The 24,992-nt window shown below is 46.4% G+C and overlaps 1 protein-coding gene across 6 annotated transcripts in view; it reads left to right on the top strand.

Moving 5' to 3' along the window:
* The first annotated feature begins 15,855 nt into the window (after window positions 1-15,855).
* The window catches only part of SLC8A3 (solute carrier family 8 member A3), a 166,781-nt gene continuing 157,644 nt past the window's right edge, over window positions 15,856-24,992 (top strand). For 4 of the 6 annotated variants that reach the window (XM_042252699.2, XM_042252696.2, XM_042252697.2 and 1 more), the window contains exon 1: window positions 16,038-16,882. The gene's annotated coding sequence lies outside the window, so the exon portion shown is untranslated. Of the gene's footprint in view, window positions 15,977-16,037; window positions 16,883-24,992 lie in introns of those variants that run through there. The other 2 variants (XM_060418226.1, XM_060418225.1) reach the window with 1 other exon arrangement.

The following is a 24,992-nucleotide window of genomic DNA, read 5'->3' as shown; positions in this document are numbered from 1 at the left end:
TTGAGGATACCCTTCAGAAAAGCTTAACCTCTCACTCTTTGATCATTCTTTACACCAATTAGGATAGGTTCACTTGCAAGAAAACTGCAATAAGCCATTGGAAATTTTCTTGTTTCTTAAGGAAAATTCCCAAAGTGGGCAGTTCCAGAGTTGACTGGCAACTCAAACATGTCATCAGGGACCCAGCGACTTTTCATCCTTGAGTTTCAGCATGCTAAGCATGCTGCCTTGCATCCTCACATTTGTCACAAGGTCACAAAGTGGCTACGGAAACTCCAGGCCTTAGGTTTTCACACAACATTCAAAGATGAGAAAAGGGGCAAAGGAAAAACACCTTTCCTGTTCATCAAGAAGGAAATATCTACCAGACTTTCTACTATGCCCAAGATGGGAACTGGATCAAAGACCCATCTCTGACTGCAACACAGTCTGAAAGGTGAATATCTGGCAAAGAAATTTAAAGTGCTGATTGACTTAGACCAGTCACAATTCCATGCTTATTCAGCCTTTCTATCCTGCCTCTTTACTGCAATTTTTGATCTTTCACTCTTACTGTGGCCAAGGCTGAAGAAAGCGGAAATGAGCTAACAGTGGCTGCTGTCATGTGGTGTAGTGTGTCATAGGACCCTCTGTGCTCTGATATGAAGAAAGGATAATAAAGTTACCTAGATGATATTATGATTAGGACTGGTCAAGAAATGGGTTTGGTCTGTGTTTGATTCTTGCTTTAGCCTTGGCTACAATCAGAATAAAAGAAGATAACAAACACATCAAAATTGTAGAAATGCAAAAGGTGGTTAAAGCCTTCCATGGGCTGAATTAGGAGTATGGGATAAACAGACACACACCACTCTACACAAACTATGTAAACAACAAGGGCTTGCTGTATAGCACAAGGAACTATATTCAATATATTGTAATAACCTATAATGGAAAGCAATCTGAAAGAAAAACTGAATTACTATGCTGTATGCCTGAAACTAGCACAATATTATAAATCAACTTCAATTTAAAAAATTATATGTAGGCTAAACTCATTACAAATATCATTTAGAGGCTCAGCAGGGCCAAAAATAAGGAGAGAACTGTTATGTCCAAGTCAGACAGAGAACAGGTAATCTCTGATAGTATCTTTGATTAAGACAGCTCCCCTTATCTCTTAACACTAAAGAATAAGCCAATTTCTCTGGTTAGAAAGCCCAATTTTTTAGGATAAAGGTCAGGATGTGTATGCTGTGCTGTGTGCATGCCGTGTGAGTGCTTAGTCACTCAGTTGTGTCTCTTTGTGACCTCATGGACTGTAGCCCACCAAGCTCCGCTGTTCATGGAATTGTCCAGGCAAGAATACTAGAGCAGGTTGCCATTTCCTACTCCAAGGGATTTTTCCCGACCCAGGGATTGAACTTGGTCACCTGCATTGGCAGGCAGATTGCTTACCACTGAACTACCTGGGAAGTCGCTGTATTCCATGGCAGGGGCAGTCAAAAAATTTTAATACCACTTACGTGGGTGTGTAGGTATCTGTTCCTCAGCAATGCACTATGCACTGAAATGAGTTCTATTGACAGCTACACACTAAATAAAATAATCAGCTAAATAAAAACCAGTCCCTAGATCTCTGAGTCTCATCTATCCTCTTTGTGTAATTCACCCTTATGAACTGGAGAGGGGAGTCAAGGAGCTGCCAAGGTTGTAACACAACAGTGTTTATCTCAGAAAACAACCACATGGGACATAATTCTGACTGCCAACCCCAACCTCTCCTTGCACTAGTTTCCTTGGTATCACCAGAGCCTAATTAAAAAACAGTATCAGTGGAAAGCTGGTTACTAAATAACGCTGAATTTAAAGTTAGGATACAAAATTGTAACTACCAAATGCCCAGGTATACTCAAACACATATTAAGTGTGTAACTGTATGAAATTACACATGTCATAATAGTTATGTCCAGGTGGTGTTATTTGGATGATTTTTCTTTATCCTTTTCTGCATGTCTAATTTCCCCAAAATAAATATGCATTGCTTCATAATTAGGTAAATATTACTGTTTTCTTTTGTCTGTCTTTAAAATCAGTATCACGTGTAAGAGGCTGTTATGTTACAAAGCTGGTGCTGTTCACCACCTCTGGAAGGAGCAAATCTATCCAGAGCTGTTTTCTTCAAAAAGTGCATTTCTCACTGGTGAAAGAGATCAATAGATCAAGACCAGAAGTTTTGTGATGATTTCTTGGGGGAAGAGACTGCGCAGGGTACTTGGGGCCTGGGCTGTCTGGTTCCCTACTGCCTCTGGCTCTGTGCAGAATTTAGCAGATTTATCACTGCACTCCATCGAGACTGTTATTTTTAGCTCTGTTGACTTCTAAACTGTAGCATACAGACCTGCAATAGAAAGAGTACTTGTAGGTGGACAACCAAGCCATGGCAAAAGGAAAGAGCCCTCCACTAGGAAGAGGACGACTCACACCAGGAGGAAGAATGATATGATATCTTGCATAGAAAGAATTTAGGGAAGGGGACACCAAGCTAAAAGCCTCAGGAGTTCCAGGCTGCCTGCCTTCAGCAGCAGCCGGAGCCGAAGCTCTTCCTTCCTTGCTGCCTGCCACTCTCTCCCCGGCCCTACATCCTTCACTAGGCTCTAGCCACGATGGCTGCTTCCTGCTCCTTGAACACAGCGCTGGTCATCTGCCCCCAGATGTGCACATGCCTCACGCCGTCACTTCACCCAAGCTACTGTTCAGATGTGACCTTCCCTGAGAGACCTTCTCTGAGAGACCTTCTCTGAGCATTCAATCTAGATTGCCGCCAAACTATTCTCACCACAACCACTCTCTGAACTTTCACCTGGCGTGAGTTTTCTCCATGCCACTTTCTTCCATCTGGAAATTCATAAAAATGCCCTCTAGTTTATTTGCCGATTATCCCCCTTCTGCACCGTGAGAGCAGAAACTTTGTCTTGTTGACGGGTACACCTTCACCCCCAGAACACTCCCATAGATAGTTGGCTTTCGAGAAATAGCTGTGGCGTCCCCCTTGCTTTTGAAGGTGGTTTTGTGGCAGTTTTACTGCCCCTCACTAAGGGCTGGTAACTCTGAGTCTGGGAACATGGCCCTCTCCCTCACCTCATTTTTAGTTCTTTCTTGTTTAGTTCATTCCATCAACTTTTCCTCTTTGGGGACTCCCCCTAGAGCCTCAGCCCTTTTCTGGTTATCTTTCTTGTGCTCTTGGTGGTTTTTTTTTTTTTTTTTTTTGCCAGTATCTTTCAGGTTTGACTGACAAAACTTGTAAATATTCAGGTTGTATGTGATTTTTTAAAGGTGTATGTTGTAATGATTTAATTTTTGAGTGTGTGGTGAGGACACTTATGATCTACTCTTGGCAGATTTCAAGTGTACAATACAATATTATCAACTATTGTCCTGATGCTAGGAAGAACTGAAGGCAAAAGGAGAAGGGGGTGGCAGAGGGTGGTGGTTGGATGGCATCACTGACTCAATGGACATGAGTTTGAGCAAACTCCAGGAAATAGTGGAGAACAGAGGAGCCTGGAGTGCAGCAGTCCATGGGATCACAGAATCAGACATGACTTAGTGACTGAACAAAAAGAACAAAATCTGTGGTCATTGTCCTACACATTAGGAAAGCAAAGGAAACTGAAGTCGCTCAGTCGTGTCTGACTCTTTACGACCCCATGGACTGTAGCATACCAGGCTCCTCCATCCACGGAATTTTCCAGGCAAGGGTACTGGAGTGGGGTGCCATTGCCTTATCCAGGGGATCTTCCCGACCCAGGGATTGAACCTGCGTCTCCCACATTGCAGGCAGACGCTTTACTGTCTGAGCCACCAGGGAAGCCTCATTAGAACCTGTACCTTATAACTAGAAATGTAACTGAGCAAGTGGGTTTGTGACCTCCTGCACAATGGAAAGACCAAATACCAGGTCAATGGTCTTTTATAAAGAGAAACAAGTTTTACTGGACAGAGGAGTCTGGTGGGCTACAGTCCATGGGGTCCCAAATAGTTGGACATGACTGAGCAACTGAGCACACATCCAAACATTTTATAAAAGAGGGAAGGTTATTTCCTCCTTTGGTCCTTTCCAAAAGTCCCTTGTCTGTCTCCAGTGCAGTGAAACAAAGAGCAGAGCAAGTCATCATTCCTTCTCAGGTAGGAAGTCTGGCTTGAACTAGCAATTTAAGCCTTGTGGCTCAGCTGGTGAAGAATCTTCCTGCAATGTGGGAGACCTTGGTTCCATCCCTGGCTTGGGAAGATCCCCTGGAGAAGCGAAAGGCTACCTACTCCAGTCTTCTGGCCTGGAGAATTCCATGGACTGTATGGTCCATGGTGTCGCAAAGAGTTGGACGTGACTGAACAACTTTCACTTTCACTTTCAATGGCTCATAAGACCAAATCTGTTTTTCTTTGTTCCATCCAGTTTTTGAAAGAGTGAGTCATACTTGGGTGTGGTAAACCCATGGTCTTATCCCCACTAATTTAAAGAGGAGTTAGTGTTCAACAACACCTTGTATGGTCCTGTCCACTGACGGGCAAGTTGATGCTCAGGTCCTTGCTCTCTCCAGGTTTAGAGGAAGAAATTCCCCAGGCAGGAAGGGGAGCAGGACTTCCTCATTTGGGGAGACAGACTATTGGAGATAAACTCATGAATGGAAGTTAATATAGTGCTAAAATTTTAACACAGTTGGTGACTGCTAAGTCCCTTAAGACATCTATAGATTCTCCTGCCCAGACAGACACCTGGAATAGCCTACCATAAATATTTCAAAAGTGCTTAATTTAAGCTTGCTTTTAAGAGACACATTAATCAGTAGCAGGGCATCTGGCAAGGCCTTATCTCAAGTTAAATTAGTTTCGTGACATACTTTAACAATGGTCCTTTCTAATGTATGATTGATTTTCTCAGTTTTCTTGTTGATTGTGGTCTCCGGGTTGGTGGTTGTTTTCAACTAACGTGCAGTGTTTAGACACTTGTTGGGTTATGCTTGAGACAAAGGCAGGCCTCTTTATCACTTTGAAGGGTACTAAACCATCTGACTAATGTCCATCTAGTCAAGGCTGTGGTTTTTCCTGTGGTCATGTATGGATGTGAGAGTTGGACTGTGAAGAAGGCTGAGAGCCGAAGAATTGATGCTTTTGAACTGTGGTGTTGGAGAAGACTCTTGAGAGTCCCTTGGACTGCAAGGAGATCCAACCAGTCCATTCTGAAGGAGATCAGCCCTGGGATTTCTTCGGAAGGAATGATGCTAAAGCTGAAACTCCAGTACTTTGGCCACCTCATGCGAAGAGTTGACTCATTGGAAAAGACTCTGATGCTGGGAGGGCTTGGGGGCAGGAGGAGAAGGGGACGACAGAGGATGAGATGGCTGGATGGCATCATGGACTCGATGGACGTGAGTCTCCGGGAGTTGGTGATGGACAGGGAGGCGTGCTGCGATTCATGGGGTTGCAAAGAGTCAGACACGACTGAGTGACTGAACTGAACTTGACACCATCCAATGTCTTCCCAGGTGGCACTAGTGGTAAAGAACCCATCTGCCAATGCAGGAGACGTAAGAGACACTGGTTTTATCCCTGGGTCAGGAAGATACCCTGGAGGGGCACGTGGCAACCTACTCCAGTGTTGCTGCCTGGAGAATCCCATGGACAGAGGACCCTGGTGGGCTATAGTCCATAGGGTCGCAAAGAGTCAGACTTGACCAAAGTGACTTAGCACATAACACGTCAGAGACCATCTAAATTGGGGGATAATTTCCTTAAGAAGGGCTATAACAACTGTAGAGGCTTTTTGCTATCTGGGTGGAATATGCTTTCCCCCATCCTGAAAAGCTGTACACAAGCACCAGCAGGTATCTAGAATTTCCTGCAGCTCAAAACATTTGAGTGAAGTCTATTTGCCATTTCTCAGTGGGGCAGGTCCCTCTGTGTTGAGTCCCCAACTGGGGAACTCTGACAGCAGTCTTTGGGCTATTTTTGCACAAATCAAGCCATTCTGAGTGACTCGCTGTGTAGTCTTTTATAGGTTAGATCCCATTAAATACTTCTAAATCCATTTAAGGTGGCATCTCTCCCATAATGGGTACTATTATGAATGTGCTGCAGGGCTTCCCTGGTGGCTCAGACAGTAAAGAATCTGCCTGCAGTGCAGGAGACCTGAGTTCAATCCCTGGGTCGAGAAGATTCCCCAGGAGAAGGGAATGGCAACCCACTTCAGTATTCTTGCCAGGAGAATTCCATGGACAGAGGAACCTGGCAGACTACAATCCATGGGGCTGCAAAGAGTTGGACATGACTGAGCAATTAGCATTTTCATTTCATGAGTGTGCTGCAGCACAATGTCCAGGAGTATCTCAGGGATCAAAACAATTCCTTGTGCACAACATTTCCAGCCAGGAAATCAAGAGAGAAAACCTACTATCTGACCCTCTCTCTGTCCTTTTCTGAATACACTGACCAGTATTTTGACAAGTCAGTCTGTTAGAGAAGTGAGCCCATCACGACTTGATAATTGCCCTAGCAAATCATCCATATATTGCAGTAAAAGTCCTTCACTCCATATTGTTTCCAACCTTATTCCCCAAATAAGGTAGGGGGATTTTTAAATCTTAAAGGCAGGACTGTCCAACATTACTCTTGGACTACCTGTGTTTCTGGGTCCTGCCATTCAGAAGAAAATAGCTGCTGTGATTCTTCCTCAAATAGGAATGAAGGGAGAAAAGAAACCATCTTTTAAGTTCCCAAACTGAGTACCAGCCATATTCTCTCAGAATAATTGTGAGCAGAGCACACACAGAGTGCAACTCTTAAATTATTTCATTAATAGCCCTCAAGTTTGGACAAAGCGATATTCTGCTGAGTTTGACTTTTTGACCAAGAGAATAGGGATTTTATATGGGGACCTGCAGGGTTTCATCAGTCCTATTTTCAAAAACTTCTTGAGAATTGTCTGGATTTCCTTTTTGTCCTCTTGTCTCAGAGGATATTGTTTTAGATTAGGTGTCCCACCATCCCTTTTTAATGAGCTCTGTATTGGCTAAGTGTCCCATCATCCCTTTTTAAGGAGACCTATGCGTTTTTGGCCTTTCCTGCGGTGCCATCTGCCCACCCTTTTGGTCCTATATTTCCATATCCCTTGGTGGGGAAAGAGCTCTGTCTCCTTTTCTGGGATTTTTATGATTGTCATCTGTAGGCTTAAAGCTTGCTCTGGTGGACTCTGATGTCAAGCCCTTCTGGCAGAAAAGTTACTTGAACTTTACAAAGGAGATCTCCACCCAAAAGAGGGATTGGACACTCTGGTATATATTAGAAACTATGTTTCAAAGTGAGGTCCCCTAGCTGGCCTTCAAGAGATTGGAAAAACAGACGGCTTTTTGAGAAATCTGTATGCCGGTCAGTAAGCAGCAGTTAGAACTGGACATGGAACAACAGACTGGTTCCAAATAGGAAAAAGTGGTACGACAAGGCTGTATACTGTCACCCTGCTTATTTAAACTTATATGCACAGTACATCATGAGAAACGCTGGACTGGAAGAAACACAAGCTGGAATCAAGATTGCCGGGAGAAATATCAATAACCTCAGATATGCAGATGACACCACCCTTATGGCAGAAAGTGAAGAGGAACTAAAAAGCCTCTTGATGAAAGTGAAACAAGAGAGTGAAAAAGTTGGCCTAAAGCTCAACATTCAGAAAACGAAGATCATGGCATCTGGTCCCATCACTTCATGGGAAATAGATGGGGAAACAGTGGAAACAGTGTCAGACTTTATTTTGGGGGGCTCCAAAATCACTGCAGATGGTGACTGCAGCCATGAAATTAAAAGACGCTTACTCCTTGGAAGAAAAGTTATGACCAACCTAGATAGTATATTAAAAACCAGAGACATTACTTTGCTGACTAAGGTCCGTCTAGTCAAGGCTATGGTTTTTCCAGTGGTCATGTATGGATGTGAGAGTTGGACTGTGAAGAAGGCTGAGCACCGAAGAACTGATGCTTTTGAACTGTGGTGTTGGAGAAGACTCTTGAGAGTCCCTTGGACTGCAAGGAGATCCACTCAGTCCATCCTAAAGGAGATCAACCCTGGGATTTCTTTGGAAGGAATGATGCTAAAGCTGAAGCTCCAATACTTTGGCCACCTCATGTGAAGAGTTGACTCATTGGAAAAGACTCTGATGCTGGGAGGGATTGGGGGCAGGAGGAGAAGGGGACGACAGAGGATGAGATAGCTGGATGGCATCACGGACTCGATGGACGTGAGTCTGAGTGAACTCCGGGAGTTGGTGATGGACAGGGAGGCCTGGCATGCTGCGATTCATGGGGTCGCAAAGAGTCAGACATGACTGAGCGACTGAACTGAACTGAACTTGTACTTCTCCAGAGACTCCGGTGACCCAAAGTCAATCAGCTCATTTCCTACTGTCTGTGGAGAAACTGGAATTGGGCTCCGCTCCTCAAGTCCCATGGAGGCCCTGGGCCTCTTCATTCATCATCAGTGTTGCTCTCTTTCTACCATATGAGAGGCTCCCATTTTTGTTTTATTGCTTTTCCTTCTTATGTGTTAGCTCAGGGCAATCTTTTTTCCAATGCCTTTCCTCATTACAGCAAGTGCATTGTTCTTTCCACAATGGCTGTTTACCTCTCTTTGGGTTTTTGTTGAATTTCTTGTATTTTTTGTTAAACCCAGCCTGTTGGCTATTTGCATTTAGGCCCCCATGGAATAATGACATAGGGAAAATTGCCCTGCACGGGGAGTGGCTCCTGGTCTGCACTGGGTGCCCTGTCAGGTCTTAATTGGTTCCTCTGCCCCAGGAACTAACACAGGATTTTCCAATTGATTCCTACATGGAGGGAGAGCTGGTCCCATCGCTTTGTGAGCCCCAGCATGGAAGCAGAAGTAGATGTTTTTCTGGAACTTCCTTACCTTTTCCATGATCCAAGGAATGTTGGCAATTTGATCTCTGGTTCCTCTGCCTTTTCTAAACCCAGCTTGTACAACTGGCAGTTCTCTGATCATGTACTGTTGAAGAACAGCTTGAAGGATTTTGAGTAGAACCTTACCAGCATGTGAAATGAGTGCAATTGTATTACAGTTTGAACATTCTTCAGCATTGCCCTTCTTTGGGAATGGATTGAAAACTGACCCTTTCCAGTCCTCTGCCCACTGCTGAGTTTTCCAAATTTACTCAGATATTGACTGCAGCACTTTAACAGCATCATGTTTTAGAATTTTAAATAGCTCAGCTGGAATTCCATCACCCTCCTCTGGCTTTATTGGTAGTGCTGCTAAGTCACTTCAGTAGTGTCCGATTCTGTGCGACCCCGCAGACGGCAGCCCACCAGGCTCCCCCCGTCCCTGGGACTCTCCAGGCAAGAACACTGGAGTGGGTTGCCATTTCCTTCTCCAATGCATGAAAGTGAAAAGTGAAAGGGAAGTCGCTCGGTTGTGTCCGACTCTTTGCGACCCCATGGACTGCAGCCTACCAGGCTCCTCCATCTATGGGATTTTCCAGGCAAGAGTACTGGAGTGGGGTGCCATATTGGTAGTAATACTTCCAATTATTATTGGTAGTAATACTTCCTAAATTAAAGCCTACTTCACTTCACACACCAGATGTCTATAAAATGTACTAGATTGTTTTCAGCTATTTCTCCACTGACCTTTAAAATCATCATATCCAGTGTAAAAAAAAAAAATTAAACTAGGATTCTGGTTGAAATTTCCTTAAATATACAAATTCCTTTGGGAAGGGTAGATATTGTTATGACATTATTTCATCCTATTAATATCTTAGGAAGTTGTGACTCCATTTAGATATGATCTTTTTTCCACATTTTAATAATATTTTTATAGTTTTATTTACTTGGGTCTTTTGCCTTTCTTGTAAACTTTATTTCTAGGTATTTATAGTTCAAGGTTTTATTAAAAATGGGATTTCCTCCCCCCAGAAATTTAAATTTCTGTTTATTAAAACTATTAACTTTTGTATTTTAATTTTGCATCCAGACACATTTTTCAATCATTTTAATAGCAAAAACTAATATTTTTGGAGAACTAACAACTAACAGCTAGACATTGTTTCAAGCCTTTTAGTGCATTAACTCATTTAATCCTCATAATATGCCTACAGGTTAGATACTATTATATCAGTTTTATAGATGAGGAATTGAAGCTGTTAGTCTCAGTGGTGTCCAACTCTTTGTGACCCCATGGACTATAGCCTGCCAGGCTCTCTGTCCATGGAATTCTCCTAGCAAGAAGACCAGAGTGGGTTGCCATTCCCTTCTCCAGGGGATCTTCCCGACCCAAGGATAGAACCTGGTCTCCTGCGTTGCAGGCAGATTCTTCACCATCTGAGCCTCCAGGGAAGCCCATAGATGAGGAAACTGAGTCATAAAGTAGAATTTCTTAATCTTTCCTGGAAAACAATCTTCTAACCTGAAATTGAAGATTTTACTATTTAGGGATATTTTGGTAATTTTTTAAATCTTATTGTATTGCCTAAAACCTATAAAACTGTATTGAATAACAGGGGAAATAATACATGTTTTTTCGTATTTTAATAGAACTATTATAAATAGAGATTATAGGCAAATCCAAATGTACCCTGGTAATATGATAAAGAACTGCTGCTGCTGCTAAGTTGCTTCAGTCGTGTCTGACTCTGTGCGACCCCATAGACGGTAGCCCACCAGGCTCCCCCGTCCCTGGGATTCTCCAGGCAAGAACACTGGAGTGGGTTGCCATTTCCTTCTCCAATGCATGAAAGTGAAAAGTGAAAAGTGAAAGTGAAGTCGCTTAGTTGTGTCAGACTCTTTGCCCACCAGGCTCCTCCGTCCATGGGATTTTCCAGGCAAGAGTACTAGAGTGGGGTGCCATTGCCTTCTCCGGATAAAGAACTATATGCTTTCAAATAATGATATTATTATTATTAGGGAGCAAAGAAAAAAATAAAGAGATTTATATGTACAAGTATCTTTCATCATCCCAACTGAATGCACAGTTACAGAGAATACCAAGGAGAGATAGGAAGCCCTTCTTCAATGAACAATGCAAAAAATAGAAGAGAACAATAGAATGGGAAAGGTAAGACCTCTTCAAGAAAATTGGAGATATCAAAAGAATATTTCATGCAAGGATGGGCATAATACAGGACAGAAACTGTAAAGACTTAACAAAGGCAGAAAAAATTAAGAAGTGGCAAGAATACACAGAGGAACTGTACAAAAAGGTCTTGATGACCCAGAAAACCACAATGGTATGGTCACTCACCTAGAGCCAAACATCCTGGAATGTGAGGTCAAGTAGGCCTTAGGATGCTCTACTACCAATAAAGCTAGTGGAGGTGATGGAATTTCAACTGAGCTATTTGAAATACTAAAAGATGATGGTGTTACAATGGAATATGAGTCATTAAAAAATGCATTTGAATCACTTCTAATGAGGTGGATGAAACTGGAGCCTATTATACAGAGTGAAGTAAGTCAGAAAGAAATACACCAATACAGTATACTAACACATATATATGGAATTTAGAATGATGGTAATGATGACCCTATTCGTGAGACAGAAAAAGAGACATAGATGTAAAGAACAGTCTTTTGGACTCTGTGGGAGAATGCAAGGGTGGGATGATTTGAGAGAATAGCATTGAAACGTGTATATTATCATATGTAAAACAGATCTCCAGTCCAGGTTAGATGCATGAGACAGGGTGCTCAGGGCTGGTGCACTGGGATGACCCTGAGGGATGGGATGGGGAGGGAGGTGGGAGGGGGGCTCAGGATGGGGAACACATGCACACCCATGGCTGACACATGTGAATGTATGGCAAAAACCACTACAATATTGTAAAGTAATTAGCCTCCAATTAAAATAAGTTAATTAATTTTTTAAAAAAGATGGTGTTAAAGTGCTGTACTCAATATGTCAGCAAATTTGGAAAACCCAGCAGTGGCCATAGGACTGGAAAGTCACTTTTCAACCTAATTCCAAAGAAAGGGACTGCTAAAGAATGTTCAAACTACCAGACAATTGCATTCACTTCCCATAGTAAGGTTATGCTCAAAATCCTTCAAGCTAGGCTTTACCAGTACTTCTGGATGTTCAAGCTGGATTTAGAAAAGGCCGAGGAACCAGAGATCGAATTGCCAACATTTGTTGGATCATAGAGAAAGGAAGGGAGTTTCAGAAAAACATCTACTCTGCTTCATTGACTACGCAAAAGCCTTTGACTATGTGGATCACAACAAACTTTGGAAAATTCTTAAAGATATGGGAATACCAGACCATCTTAGCTGCCTACTATGTGGGTCAAGAAGCAACAGTTGGAACCTTACATGGAACAACTGACTGGTTCAAAATTGGGAAAGCAGTATAACAACGCTATATATTATCACTCTATTTATTTAACTTATATGCAGAGTACATCATGTGAAATGTTGAGCTGGATGAGTTACAAGTTGGCATCAAGACAGGCAGGAGAAATATCAAAAAACTCAAGATATGCAGATGATAACCATCATAATGACAAAAGTGAAGAGGAACTAAAGTGCCTCTTGATAAGGGAGAAGGAGGAGCATGAAAAAAACTGGCCTGAAACCGAACATTCCAAAAACTAAGATCGTGGCATCTAAGATCACTTCCTGGCAAACAGAAGGGGAAAAAGCAGAAGCAGTGACAGATTTTATTTTTCCTTGGGCTCTCAAATTACTGTGTATAGTGACTGCAGCCATGAAATTAGAAGATACTTGCTCTTTGGAAGGAAAGTTATGACAAACCTAGACAGCATATTAAAAAGCAGGGACATCACTTTGCTTATGAAGGTTATATAGAAAGCTTTTGTTTTCCCAGTAGTTATGTACAGATGTGAGAGTTGTATCATAAAGAAGGCTGAGGGCCAAAGAATTGATTCTTTTGAAGTGTGATGCTGGAGAAGACTCTTGAGAGTCCCTTGGACTGCAAGGAGATCAAATCAGTTAATCCTAAAGGAAATCAACCCTGAATACTCATTGGAAGGACTGCTGAAGCTGAAGCTCCAATCCTTTGGCCATCTGGTGAAAAGATCAGACTCACTGGAAAAGACCCTGATACTGGGAAAGATGGTAGGCAAAAGGAGAAGAGGGTGGCAGAGAATGAGATGGTTAGAAAACATCACCAACTCAATGGACATGAATTTGAGCAACTCTGGGAGAGAGTGAAGGACAGGGAAGCCTGTTCTTGAGGCTGCAAAAGAATTGGACACGACTTAGTGACTTAACAACAACAACAAATATTTACTGAAGAAACATCAACAGATATAGAGGCAAGAAGAAAAAAAATCTAGAACACACCAAAAAATGAATCTAGAGTGACAGAAAACAATCAATGGTTGCTTGAGGGAAGGTGAGGGATAATTGCAGAGGGGACCAAGAACTTTTGAGAGATGAAAATGTCCTGTACCTTGATTTGAGTGGTTGTTACATTTGTACTTACTTTTGTCAAAACCCATCATATGTAATTACACCTCATAAGCGGAGAAGGCAATGGAACCCCACTCCAGTACTCTTGCCTGGAAAATCCCATGGACGGAGAAGCATGGAAGGCTGCAGTCCAGGGGGTCACTGAGGGTTGGACACGACTGAACGACTTCACTTTGACTTTTCACTTTCATGCATTGGAGAAGGAAATGGCAACCCACTCCAGTGTTCTTGGCTGGAGAATCCCAGGGACAGGGGAGCCTGTGTGGGCTGCCATCTATGGGGTCGCACAGAGTCGGACATGACTGAAGCAAGTTAACAGCAGCAGCAGCAGCATACCTCATAAGGGTTTCCACAATAGCTCAGCTGGTAAAGAATCTACCTGCAATGCAGAGACCCCAGTTCGATTCCTAGGTTGGGAAGATCAGCAGGAGAACAGATAGGCTACCCACTCTAATATTCTTGGGTTTTCCTTGTGGCTCAGCTTGTAAAGAATCTGCCCGCAATGCGGGAGACCTGGGTTCCATCCCTGAGTTGGGGAGATCCCCTGGGAAAGGGAAAGGCTACCCTCTCCAGTTCTCTCTGATGGAAAATTAAGATGCTTCCAATTTTTCCCTCTTATAAACACTACCATGAATGTCCTTGTAACTAAACATTTGAGCACAAATCCTCCATTATTGCCACAGAATGAATTTCTACTAGTAAAATTACTAGTAGAGGCAAAAGTGGTTCACATTTTTTAAGTAATTTGATGTATCTTCCAAAACTGCCTTCCCTAAAATCTACGCTAATTTATGGGCCCACCAGCAGTCTCTTGGGCTTGACTATGGGCCAATCTGCATCATGGGTCTCCATGAAAACAGACATAAGGTAAATCCCACCAACTGTCATAACCTGAAATCACACATTAGAAGTTATTGAACTTTGGCAGAGTCAGTGCCTCAGCCCCGAACTGGATTCAAGATCCATGCACGTTGAGGGATGTGAGACCACAGGGCTCAGTTGCTGCTGCTGCTGCTGCTGCTGCTAAACCGCTTCAGTCGTGTCTGACTCTGTGCAACCCCATAGACGGCAGCCCACCAGGCTCCCCTGTCCCTGGGATTCTCCAGGCAAGAACACTGGAGTGGGTTGCCATTTCCTTCTCCAATGCATGAAAGTGAAAAGTGAAAGGGAAGTCGCTTAGTTGTGTCAGACTCTTTGTGACCCCATGGACTGCAGCCCACCAGGCTCCTCCATCCATGGGATTTTCCAGGCAAGAGTACTGGAGTGGGGAGCCATCGCCTTCTCCGACAGGGCTCAGTTAGGACTGAGGATATCCAGGACTCAGACTCAGGACTGAAACCACTGTGTGATTTGCTGAATAGCATTGTTCAAGGGACCAGGAAAGAACTCACACACCATCCCAGGCTCAGGCGCTCTCTAATTCCTATGCCTACTTAATCTCTTTGGACCAAACCTTGTTCCAGAGCAGTTCTTAGGGGAGCCAGGAATCTGGGCAGTTGCACATACTGTTGAAGTTATCAGTGAAAATGCAGTCGATTCCACCTTTTTCTAGTCCTTGGTTCTGCTGCATGTGGCCTTGGGATGGTTTTTTAACCTCTCTAAGGCTCAATTTCCTCAAGAGAAAAATGGAGTTCATAACTGTACCTGTCTCACAGTTTTGTGAGGATGACATGAAGGCAATCACATTCATTAGCAGGGCACTTGGCCCTGAGGAGGTGCTGACACTTGCAGAGTACTATTCTCACTTTCTTTGCTCATCATTTTCGGCTTCAGGCAGCAAAAGCCCGAGAGCAACTTGGTGCCCCTATGTTCTCTCCCAGAATCTGCCCTGGTGTCTCTACAGAAGCCCCTACCAGTCTCATTTTAGATCTGCCTAATGCCATCCATAGACAGGGATGTGAAACCCCATTCTTGGGAGAGGCTTGCCCACCCCTCAGGCCTCCAGGACCAAGCCTGACAAATATAGCAGAAATTACAGGCATCTGATTTCAGGCTACGTGTGTACACTTCGTGTAAGCCAAGCCCCAAACCCTAGTTCTGTTGCTGCATCAAAGGACCATCTCTCTTCCAGACTCCAGGCCCAGAAGAAGCAGCAATTTGGGAGACAGCCCCCTCGTATTTTTAGCCTTGAAAACCCCAAAGCCAACATACCAGCGCTCACCCAAGCGTCTGTCACAAGCTGTTGTTTGATTTGGGTTGAGAAAATGACAGACTGAGTTCTGCACCAAGAACAGACGGGAAAAAAAAAGAGGGGAGAAAGGGAGTTTTCTTTTCCCTCCACTGCTAACCCCGTCCCCCCTCAACTCCTCCCCTAGGCCTGGGTGGACCCTGCCTGGTTAATCGTCCCCTGCTATATTTAAAAACCACAGATGTGTTTGGTGGAGACTTAATTTCGGGATTGCAGGCGGCGTCTCCTGAGGACAAGGGGAAAGCCGGTGCTGCGCGCCCGCCTGCCCTCCCTCCCCGCCGCTGCCCGGAGCTCTGGACTCCGCGGAATCCAGGTCAGGACGCGCCGCCGTCTTGGAACTGCCGCTGGCCAGGAGGCGCCCGGCGCCAGGCTCCAAAGATTGGGTGGGTGGCCTCGGGCTACGGGTTCCGTCTGCATTCGGTCCTGGGGGCTCTCGGGATGCGAGAGGCGGACTCGGCTCCCCGCTGCTGGTCGGAAAGCTCTCTGAAAATCACCTCCATCGGCGCGCGAGGATAAATATGCGCGGCTAGTCATGCCGTGATAGGGTGACGTTGGGTTTTGGAGGCTTGGAGATTGGCTTTTTGATTTGGCTTTCTCCTGCAGCTTAATGGGCAAAGCTCTCGGCTCGCCCAGAAACCAGACCCTCCGCGCGTCCCCTCCGCGCGCGGCGAGGCCGAGACGAGTCCCGCGGTGACGGCGTGCTAGGGGGAGAGCCGGCGCGCTCCCAGCCCCGGGAAAGCCCCGGCGACGCAGACTGCAAGTCCGGGGTCCTCGGAGCCGCCAGAGCACGCCGGGCCGCTCGCCTTCCTGCCCCTCCCGGCAGGGATCCCCTTGCTGCGGGCGGCCGGGACTCCGGGCCTCTCCAGGGCTTTAGTCCGAGCCCGCGCCCGAGTCGGGGTTTCCCGGGGGTCTACCGAGGCGTGCTCCCTGCTCCTTAAACCGCTGCCGAGGGACCCCTCCCCAGGCCCCCTGCTCCGGCCCTAGCCCTCGCCCTCCGGATGCGCTACCCCAAGGCTCCCTGAAAGCTGGTAGCCCAGGAGCCCGGCGGGCGGGCGGCGGCGGCAGACTGACATGCCCCGGACGCGGCTGCGGCCGGCGGGCAGCCCGCTGGGGCGATGAGCCGCTGCGGCCGGTGAGGAGCCCGGCGGCGGGGGCATCGCGCACCTTTCTCACACCCCCCCTCACTTGCCCACCCCGCCCGAGAGACCGAGAGGAAACGGTGAGTGAAGGGCTGAGCCTCCTGCCCTTCCCCCTCAACCGGCGGCAGAGGCCGGGGAGGCAGAGGTCGGGCGGGGGCGGCGGGGGGTGGTGGTGGTGGAGGGGGTGGGTTTGGGGTTGTCCCCGTGAGGGTTCCGGCTTGTGAATAACGGTGTTAATTAAGTTCTTTCTCGAGATTATTCACGTGAACTGCTTTCCTGCGGGTCTAGTGTCAGAAGAGGTGGCCGGGGAGGGTGCCCCGGAAAGTGTACTGGGATGCAGGCGGTGCTGGGAGGTGGGGAGGGGGGCGTTCTGGCGGACTGAGTGCCTCCTGGGAGGTGCGGCGGTGGGGGGGCGGTGCAGAGGTGCCTGGGCTGGTCGCGGGTTTGTCGGGTTACGGACGGGTGCGCATTAGGGAGGCTGAGCGCCGTGTTGCGCGCCGGATGCGTGTGTGCATGTGTGTGCCGGGGCTGTGCCAACGAGTGTTGTGCTCCCGCGGTGGCGAGCGCCCGTGGGGTTTGGGGGCTGCGAGGGGAGCGCGTTACCCACGCGGCGCGCGCCCGCGCGTACTCACTCACGCCCGCGCGCACCCCAACCTCGGGACTCCGCCGCCGCGGGTCGGGAACTGCAGCCCCGGCGCACCAGCCCGCGGCGGCCAAGGGGGCGGGGAGAAGGAGGGTTTCTCCCGGCCGGTGTTCCCCTGTCCGCGGTGGTCTGGGCGGGCCGGGGCCAGGTGGAGAGACGTGAAGTGTGTAACTATGCCCCCTCCCCGCCCCCCCCCCGCCCCCGCCCCACCCCGCTCGCCCACACACCCCTCACCGCCACCGCCACACACAAGCACACACGCACACAGCCACAGGCCTTCATTCAGAGGCTGGCCCGCTCCTGGAAGACCCTGCCTGACCTGCCCCGAGGACCCGGGCCACTGGGGAGACGAAGAAAGCGATATGTTTCGCTTTTTTCCCCTCCTCTTTATTCGCTGTTTTATTTTTAACCGTGGAGGGAGAGGGTGGGGGTTAAATAGAACAAACGCCTTTAATGCAGTGCTATAAATTTACCCGCTCCCTGCCCGCCTGCCTGCCGCCTGTCTCTCTCTCCCTGTCTCTCCTTGTCCGTCTGTCTCTCTCAGTCTGGCGCGCGCGCTCTCTGTCTGTCTTTGGCTCTGTCCCCTGGTGACTAAAAAACAAACCCCGAACGTTTGGTTGTTCGGACTCCTGGGCAGAAAGATTGAAACTGGGGTAGTTTAGGAAAAGGGCAGGCCGCAGCTGGGAGCAGGGCTGCGCGCTCTTGAGTGGCCGAGAAACACCCCACGCGGAGGGAGCTGTGGGTACGTGATAGGAGCACATCCGGCCTGCTGGTGGGGGCCGCGTGGCGACCTGGTGACTCGCAGCCGTGTGTGATTAATCTTCCGCAGCTGTTGTGCCCCGTCCACTTGAGCTGAGCTCTTGTTTACCTCGATTTTCAAATATAGCTGCTGCAACCTGCTTCTCCCTGACGGAGGGAGATCCGCTCAGGTCCTCCCTCCCGCCGGCCCTCCTTCCTGCGGGCCTTTTGGGGTTCGAGTTTGAGAGGAACCCGCGCCTTCCTGCCTTGCCCCTCTCCACGAGAGCAGGGTTGAGGGTCAGAGCTGGGGGTAGCTGTGGTCTCCCAACCCCTCACCGCCATCCGCAATTCCCCTTTGCAGTTTGCACATACAAGTCCACTCCACAGTTGCCTGTTCCTTTAAATAAAATATAGATATGGGGTTGAGAAGAAGCAGGTGGGACCTAAATTTGGTTGAAGTGGTACTCAGACTTCATGAAGATGGGAAGGCTGTTTAGGTGGTTTCCTCTACCTGGAAATGCGTTCTTGCTCTTCCAACACTTCGTCCTTGTCTAATGTACTCCTGTTTATTTTTCTGTCCTTAGTTCATTCGTGACTTTCTCAAGGAAGCTTTCCCTACCTTCCCTAAGCCAGATTATTTTACACTCCTAACTTGAACCTATTATTTTGAAGTAATTTAAAGATGCACGTTCAATTTATTTATGTGATTGAGTAAGACCAGTCACGCCTCTGCACAGCAAGCTGCATGAAGGGAGGAAAGAGAGCTGGTGTTTATTCACCTTGTATCCCCAGGACCTGGCAGTGTGTCTGACATAGAGAAGCTACTCCATCAGTGCTGGGTGAATGAATGGAACTAGGAGGAATAAGGTACCTCTCCTCTGATCTCTAGTTTGGCATCTCTTGCAGAAGGGCTGCAGTCCTTCCCAGTGGTAAAGAACCCATCTGCCAATGCAGGAGATGAGAGAAGATGCAGGTTTGATCCCTGGGTTGGGAAGATCCCCTAGAGAAGGGCATGGCAGTCCCCTCCAGTACTCTTGCCTGGAGACTCCCATGGACAGAGGAGCCTGGCGGGCTACAGTCTATGGGGTCACAAAGAGTCAGACATGGCTGAAGTGACTGAGCGTGCATGCACGCATGGCCCCGCAGAGCCTCCTGGTCAGAGAAGGAAGCATAGGGCCAGCAAACTGACCCTGTAAAAAACATGCCCTTCCCATGGAATTCTCCCTGGGCTGGGACCCTGAAGCCAAGGGAGTGTCCTCCTGATCCAGCCCTGCCCTGTCCCTGTGCAAGGTGGCTCCTTGTACAGTCCCTGGCGTAGTTAGCGGTATTGTCCATGGGTAGTCACTGTGGGCATTGTTCCTCAGCCTAGCTGGTCCAGTCACTCACTGCCGACAATCTGGATTTGGAGGAATGTGTCACACAGCTTCTCTTTAAGCTACCAAGTTTGGCTCAAAAGAGAAAATCACTCCCTTTGCACTCAAGCCTGGTTGCTTTGCTTGGAAGTTCAAACATTTGATGAGTTTCAGAAATATATTTGACTCCAAAAAAGAAAGGCTTCATTGATTCAATCAATCAGTTATTTATTCAATAAATATTCAACAATCCCCTTGGCCAAGTATTTGCTGGGTACAGAGGCAAATAAAATAGAATGTTTCCTTTCCTCTTAAACACACACTCATCCCAGCAGGAATAACCAACTAGTGAACACACAATTACCATTTAAACTGATTCCTGTCTGTGAAGGCTACATCCCAGGTGCGGTGAAAATGTAGGAAGATCACGTCTCTAAGGGGTCTTAAGGAGAACTTCTAGGGATAGCTGATCCCAGAAAGTCAGGCTAGGGAGGAGCTGGCTTTGGTGAAACTAGGGAGAGGAATGGTGGGAGAGAAAGGTCTTTGAGTGAAAGGCAGGCTCTGTCCATGGGATTTCCCAGGACACAATACTGGAGTGGGTTGCCATTTCCTACTCCAGGGGATCTTCCCTACCCAGAGATTGAACCTGCATCAGTCTCCTGCATTGCAGGCAGATTCTTTATTGCTGAGTGGTCAGGGAAGCCCTGAAGGGATCAGTATGCAAAGGCCTAAAGCGGACAAGAGCTCGTTCAAATGACTAAAGACTGAGAGTAAAGTTCAGAGAGATGAGTTTAGAGGAGTTCAAGGTGCCAGATCTTGAAGGACTTGTACTTCATGCTAAGGTTTTCCACTGAGTTTCCGGTGGGGACTTGGGAAGGTTTTCAGTACTGAAGTGCAGGGTCAGATTTGCATTTTAGATAGTGCATCAAGACCAGAATGTAGCGAGAGGAAGTAGGGGACTGTTGCAGAACCCTTGTGCATGGTCATCCTGCTGGCCTATGAGGGAGAGTTAGGGGGTTCCTCTTTCTGTTTTAGCATACAAACCAGAGCTGTCCTTCTAGGCAGGAATTTCCCTATTTTCTTTAATGAGATTGGTTTGTGTTCAGTCGTCTCTTTGTTTTTTGGATGGGCACTCTAAACCCAACACTGGGTAGACCATCTCAAGAGAAAGGAAAAATGGCCCCAGCATGTCTAAGATACTCTTCCCAGTCAGCTGAGCTGCTAGCAAGGTGGACCCCTAAAGATCTGAGATCTCTGGAGCCTGGGGAAGGTCTTGAGTAGGAAGGTGAGGGATAAGAAGGATTGCGATCCATAGAGACTATTGAACAAGACATCTAGATAGGAAAAATCACATGTATATATACACTTTTATAATATGAAGAGTAAATAGAGGCTGATTCCTGAATCAAGTTTATTTAGATGTGGTATACAGGGTCATGTCTACTAAGGAAATAGCGCTTGGAATGGGTCAGGTAGCATTTACTGTCTTGATGTCTGAATGACAAATAGTGCTTTTCTGGTTGTGTACAGGAACGCTGGGTCATGTTGGGACTGGATCCGGAAGTAGGTCTGGAAACTGTATTCCTGCCTGGGCTTCCACATGGCAGTTTCCAAATCACTTGAGAGGAGAAGATGTCCAGGTCACACACCACTTTGTTCATCCTAGAGACTGAACCAAATAATGTGAGCTTGCACACTCTTCCTTTGCACCCTGATCTCCCAACTTTGTTCTCCGTCCTTACTTGTCACTGGTCTCACAATTTAAAAAAGCTCTCCCTTCCCTTCCTGCCCGGTGTCCCTCCTGCCCCGCTTCCATCAGCTTGTCCTGAGCTCTTTCTTTTTGAGCATTAAATCCCCTCCATCTGATTGTAAGCATGCTTAACATCCTGGCAAGAATATCCCTTTGTTCACTTCCTCCCCTGTCATTTTCTCTTCCCATCTTGCTTTCCACACACTCTTGAAATTTTAGAGTAGACATCTGTTTCTATTTCCCCATCACCCATTCATTCACTTATCCCGTGCTTTCTCATTTTTTCCTACCTTCTGCCCAACTCACCAAGGACTTCTCATTCCCCCAAACATGATAACTTATTCCTGATTTCCCCCAACCCCCATCAGAAAAGATTGATCATTAGCTCCATGAAACTCTCCCCTCTTGACTTCTATCACACAGAACTCTCCAGGTTCCACTAGCTCTCTAGGTGGGCCCTCTTTCACTTCGTCTCCAAGATCCTCTCCTCCCTCCCAGTTTTCTCCCACAGGTTTGCTATCGCACCTCAGGCTGCAAAAATTACAGCCACTGTGTGTGATAAAGTGCCCCGTTAAGATGGAAAAGGCATTAAATTTGTACTGTAAGATATTCTGGGGGCTTCCCTGGTAGCTCAGTTGGTAAAGAATCTGCCTGCAGTGCAGGAGACCCAGGTTCAATCCCTGGTTTGGGAAGATCACTGGAGAAGGAAATGGCAAACCACTCCAACATTCTTGCCTGGGAAATCCCATAGACAGAGGAGCCTGGCAGGCTATAGTCCATGGGATTGCAAGAGTCCAATGGACTCTAATAGCGACTAAACCACCATCACCATTAGATATTCTGAGTGAGAGAATGAAAGAGAATACACTCACACAACTTTTATTACAGTATATTGTTATAATTGTTCTATTTTATTATTCGTTATTGTTGCTAACCTATTTCAGTTCAGTTCAGTTCAGTTGCTCAGTTGCATCCGACTCTTTGAGACCCCATGGATTACAGCATGCCAGGCCTTGCTGTCCATCACCAACTCCCAGAGTTTACTCAAACTCATGTCCATTGAGTTGGTGATGCCATCCAACCATCTCATCTTCTGTCGTCCCCTTCTCCCTCCTCCTTCAATCTTTCTGGGCCTAATTTGGAAATTTAACTGTAAATGTGTATATACAGGAAAATACATAGTATACATAGAGTTAAGTACTATTTGCAGTTTCAGACATCTACTTGGGGGTCTTAGAATTTATCCCACACAGATAAAGGGGGACTATTGTGTTGCTTACATCTGTTCAGTCCATTCCTCTCTTCTCTATCCCTACTACCACTACCTCAGTATGGATTTGACAATCTCTTACATAATAATAATAATTATAATAGAAATTATTATTATAGCAGCCAACATTTGTATGTTTGCAACAGAGTCAGGCTACTGTATTCAAAGTGCTCAACATTGATTTTTCCCACTCAGTCCTTACCGTACCTATAAAAAAAATAACTTTCTAAGCTATATTGTTACGATGATACTATAAACAGTAACTTTCTAACATCTTCCCAACTTCATTCTTCCAGTCCTTCAATTCATTTCAGTGGCTGTTATAAGATTGCCTTCCTAAAACACCAATCTAGTAGGCTTGTTATTTTCCCACACACAAACCTTGAAGGGCCTCTCACTTTTTGCAGCAGTCCAACTCCTGACTTTCAAGGTCCTCCATGGTCTGCTTCACCACTCCACTTCCAGCCTCACTTCTTACAGTTCCCATGTGGGCACCTAAGTACACTTGTCCTTTCTTCTTCTGCGCCTTTGTTCATGGTTTGCCCTTCACTAAGAATCTTACTGTTCTTCAGTTCAAATGCCTCTTTCTGATGGGAAGACTGTGAAGAAGCAGTCTCTTATTCTGAATTTTGATAACGCAGCATCTGTTTCGCACAAGTCCCTTATATTTATGGAAATGCAGATTTTTTATTATTAAAAATATATATTTTTCATCTTGAGACTTACCTTCTTTCCTGGACCAAGTCCTTTGTCTCTCCCACTTATTGTTGTATGGTATGTAAAACGCAGTGGCTGGTCAATGAAAAATGAATAACCTACCTCACTCTTGAGGCAGGTGGACTAAGATCAAGAAAGAGAATCTGTCCTATTTATCATAAAAGGAGCCAGTGAAGGAATAAAAAATCATCCCAGGAACGGGCAATGTGGTATCACAGAAGATGCATTGAACAAGTGGCAAGAACAGTATATTTTAGTCATTATTTCTTCTGACAACTACAGGCAAAACCCATTGCTGCTTTCCGGGCCTCACATTCCTTACCCTTAAAAAAGGCTATGTTGGATGTGTTGACTTTTAATCTACTTCCCTGACAATTCTGTGTTTTGTGGGTCTGGTTCCACAGCTTATAGATCACCTCCTACTAAGAATATTGTTTCATGCTGATCACATCTTTTGTTTCAGAGCTTTCCAGCTGCAATTTGAAGCCCCCAGTGTGTCTGTTATTACACTGGGTCTCTAGAGGTGAGATGAGCAGCCAACCCAACTATCTCGCTGTCTGGGCTACAAGGCATCCTGAGCTGTTTGAGGGTCCTGGTGGCCTGAGGTTGGCCCTCCTGTGTGGAGTCCCTTCCCACTGTGACCCTCCAGGGCATTCTCAGAATGACTAGTAGTCACGCTCGGCCCCCAAATGCTCCAGACAGTTCAGTCTCAAGTCCTACGCTTCTGCTTTTCCTTTTCCATCCAGGAAGGATATATTTGGATCCATGTAGACTCTGTTGAGAGTCTACCTGGAATCCCTTTGCCCAGCGGCTTACCAAAGGTTCTGCTTACTCCCTATCATATCACTGTACTCTCTCCCCTAGGATTCAGGAAGAATCATCTTGAGTCTGTGCCTTCCAGACCCTCAGGAGGAACTAATGAGGGAGTCAACTTCAAGGGGAATCATTACTGACCAGCCAGTGTGTGTGCTCTAAAGTAGAGGAAGAATGGAACTTCCCTGATGGTCTAGTGGTTAAGACTCCTCCTTTCCGTCGCAGGGGGCAGTGGGTTCGATCCCTGGTCAGACAGAGAGAGCTCACAGCTGTCAAGACAGCGGCTGGATCTGTGGGAAGTCCTAGGAGTCTGCTTCTAGCGCCCTCTTGTGAAAGAAGGGCCCAGAACATCCTTGGAGTTGAGTGTACAAGAGACTCTCCCAGCCATGTATCAGAGAGAGGACTTTGAGTGCTTGCCTGAGTCCATTCGCTCTTCCTTTGGTCAGTGATATGATCTAATCCCATATTTTAACATTTAAAAATTAAGAGAACTGAATGGTATTGAAAAATAGATCAGTCTCCTGGAAAATGAGCTGAGGAAAAGGTACATAAAAGTACCAGCTTTTATGACCAGCTCTCCCTTCATGGGTAGCCAGTAGGGCAGAGGGATGTCAGTCCTCTCTCTGTGGATAATTCCGAAAGATAGAGCCCAAGTCATTTTCTCTGGGAACACGGAAAGGTGGGAATGATACCCCCTCAGGCTGCCCTGGGCCTCTCACCCCCGTGGCCCAGCCCTGATTTCCTTTCAGTAATAGGGAATGTTGTCTCTTGGTCTTTGCTGACATGATGCTTTTCCAGCTTGGTGGAGGGAGACCCCCTGAAAGCTGGAGGACCGAGGTTAGGTTCTGACTCAGTTATTTCTTGGCTTAGAAACTCTAGGCAGCTAACTGAGCCTCTGTTTCTTCAT

The sequence above is a fragment of the Ovis aries genome, chromosome 7, assembly GCF_016772045.2.
Source record: "Ovis aries strain OAR_USU_Benz2616 breed Rambouillet chromosome 7, ARS-UI_Ramb_v3.0, whole genome shotgun sequence".
Taxonomy (NCBI): domain Eukaryota; kingdom Metazoa; phylum Chordata; class Mammalia; order Artiodactyla; family Bovidae; genus Ovis; species Ovis aries.
The sequence above is the reverse complement of the archived record's forward strand: the minus strand, read 5'-3'. Positions and strand labels throughout refer to the sequence as shown.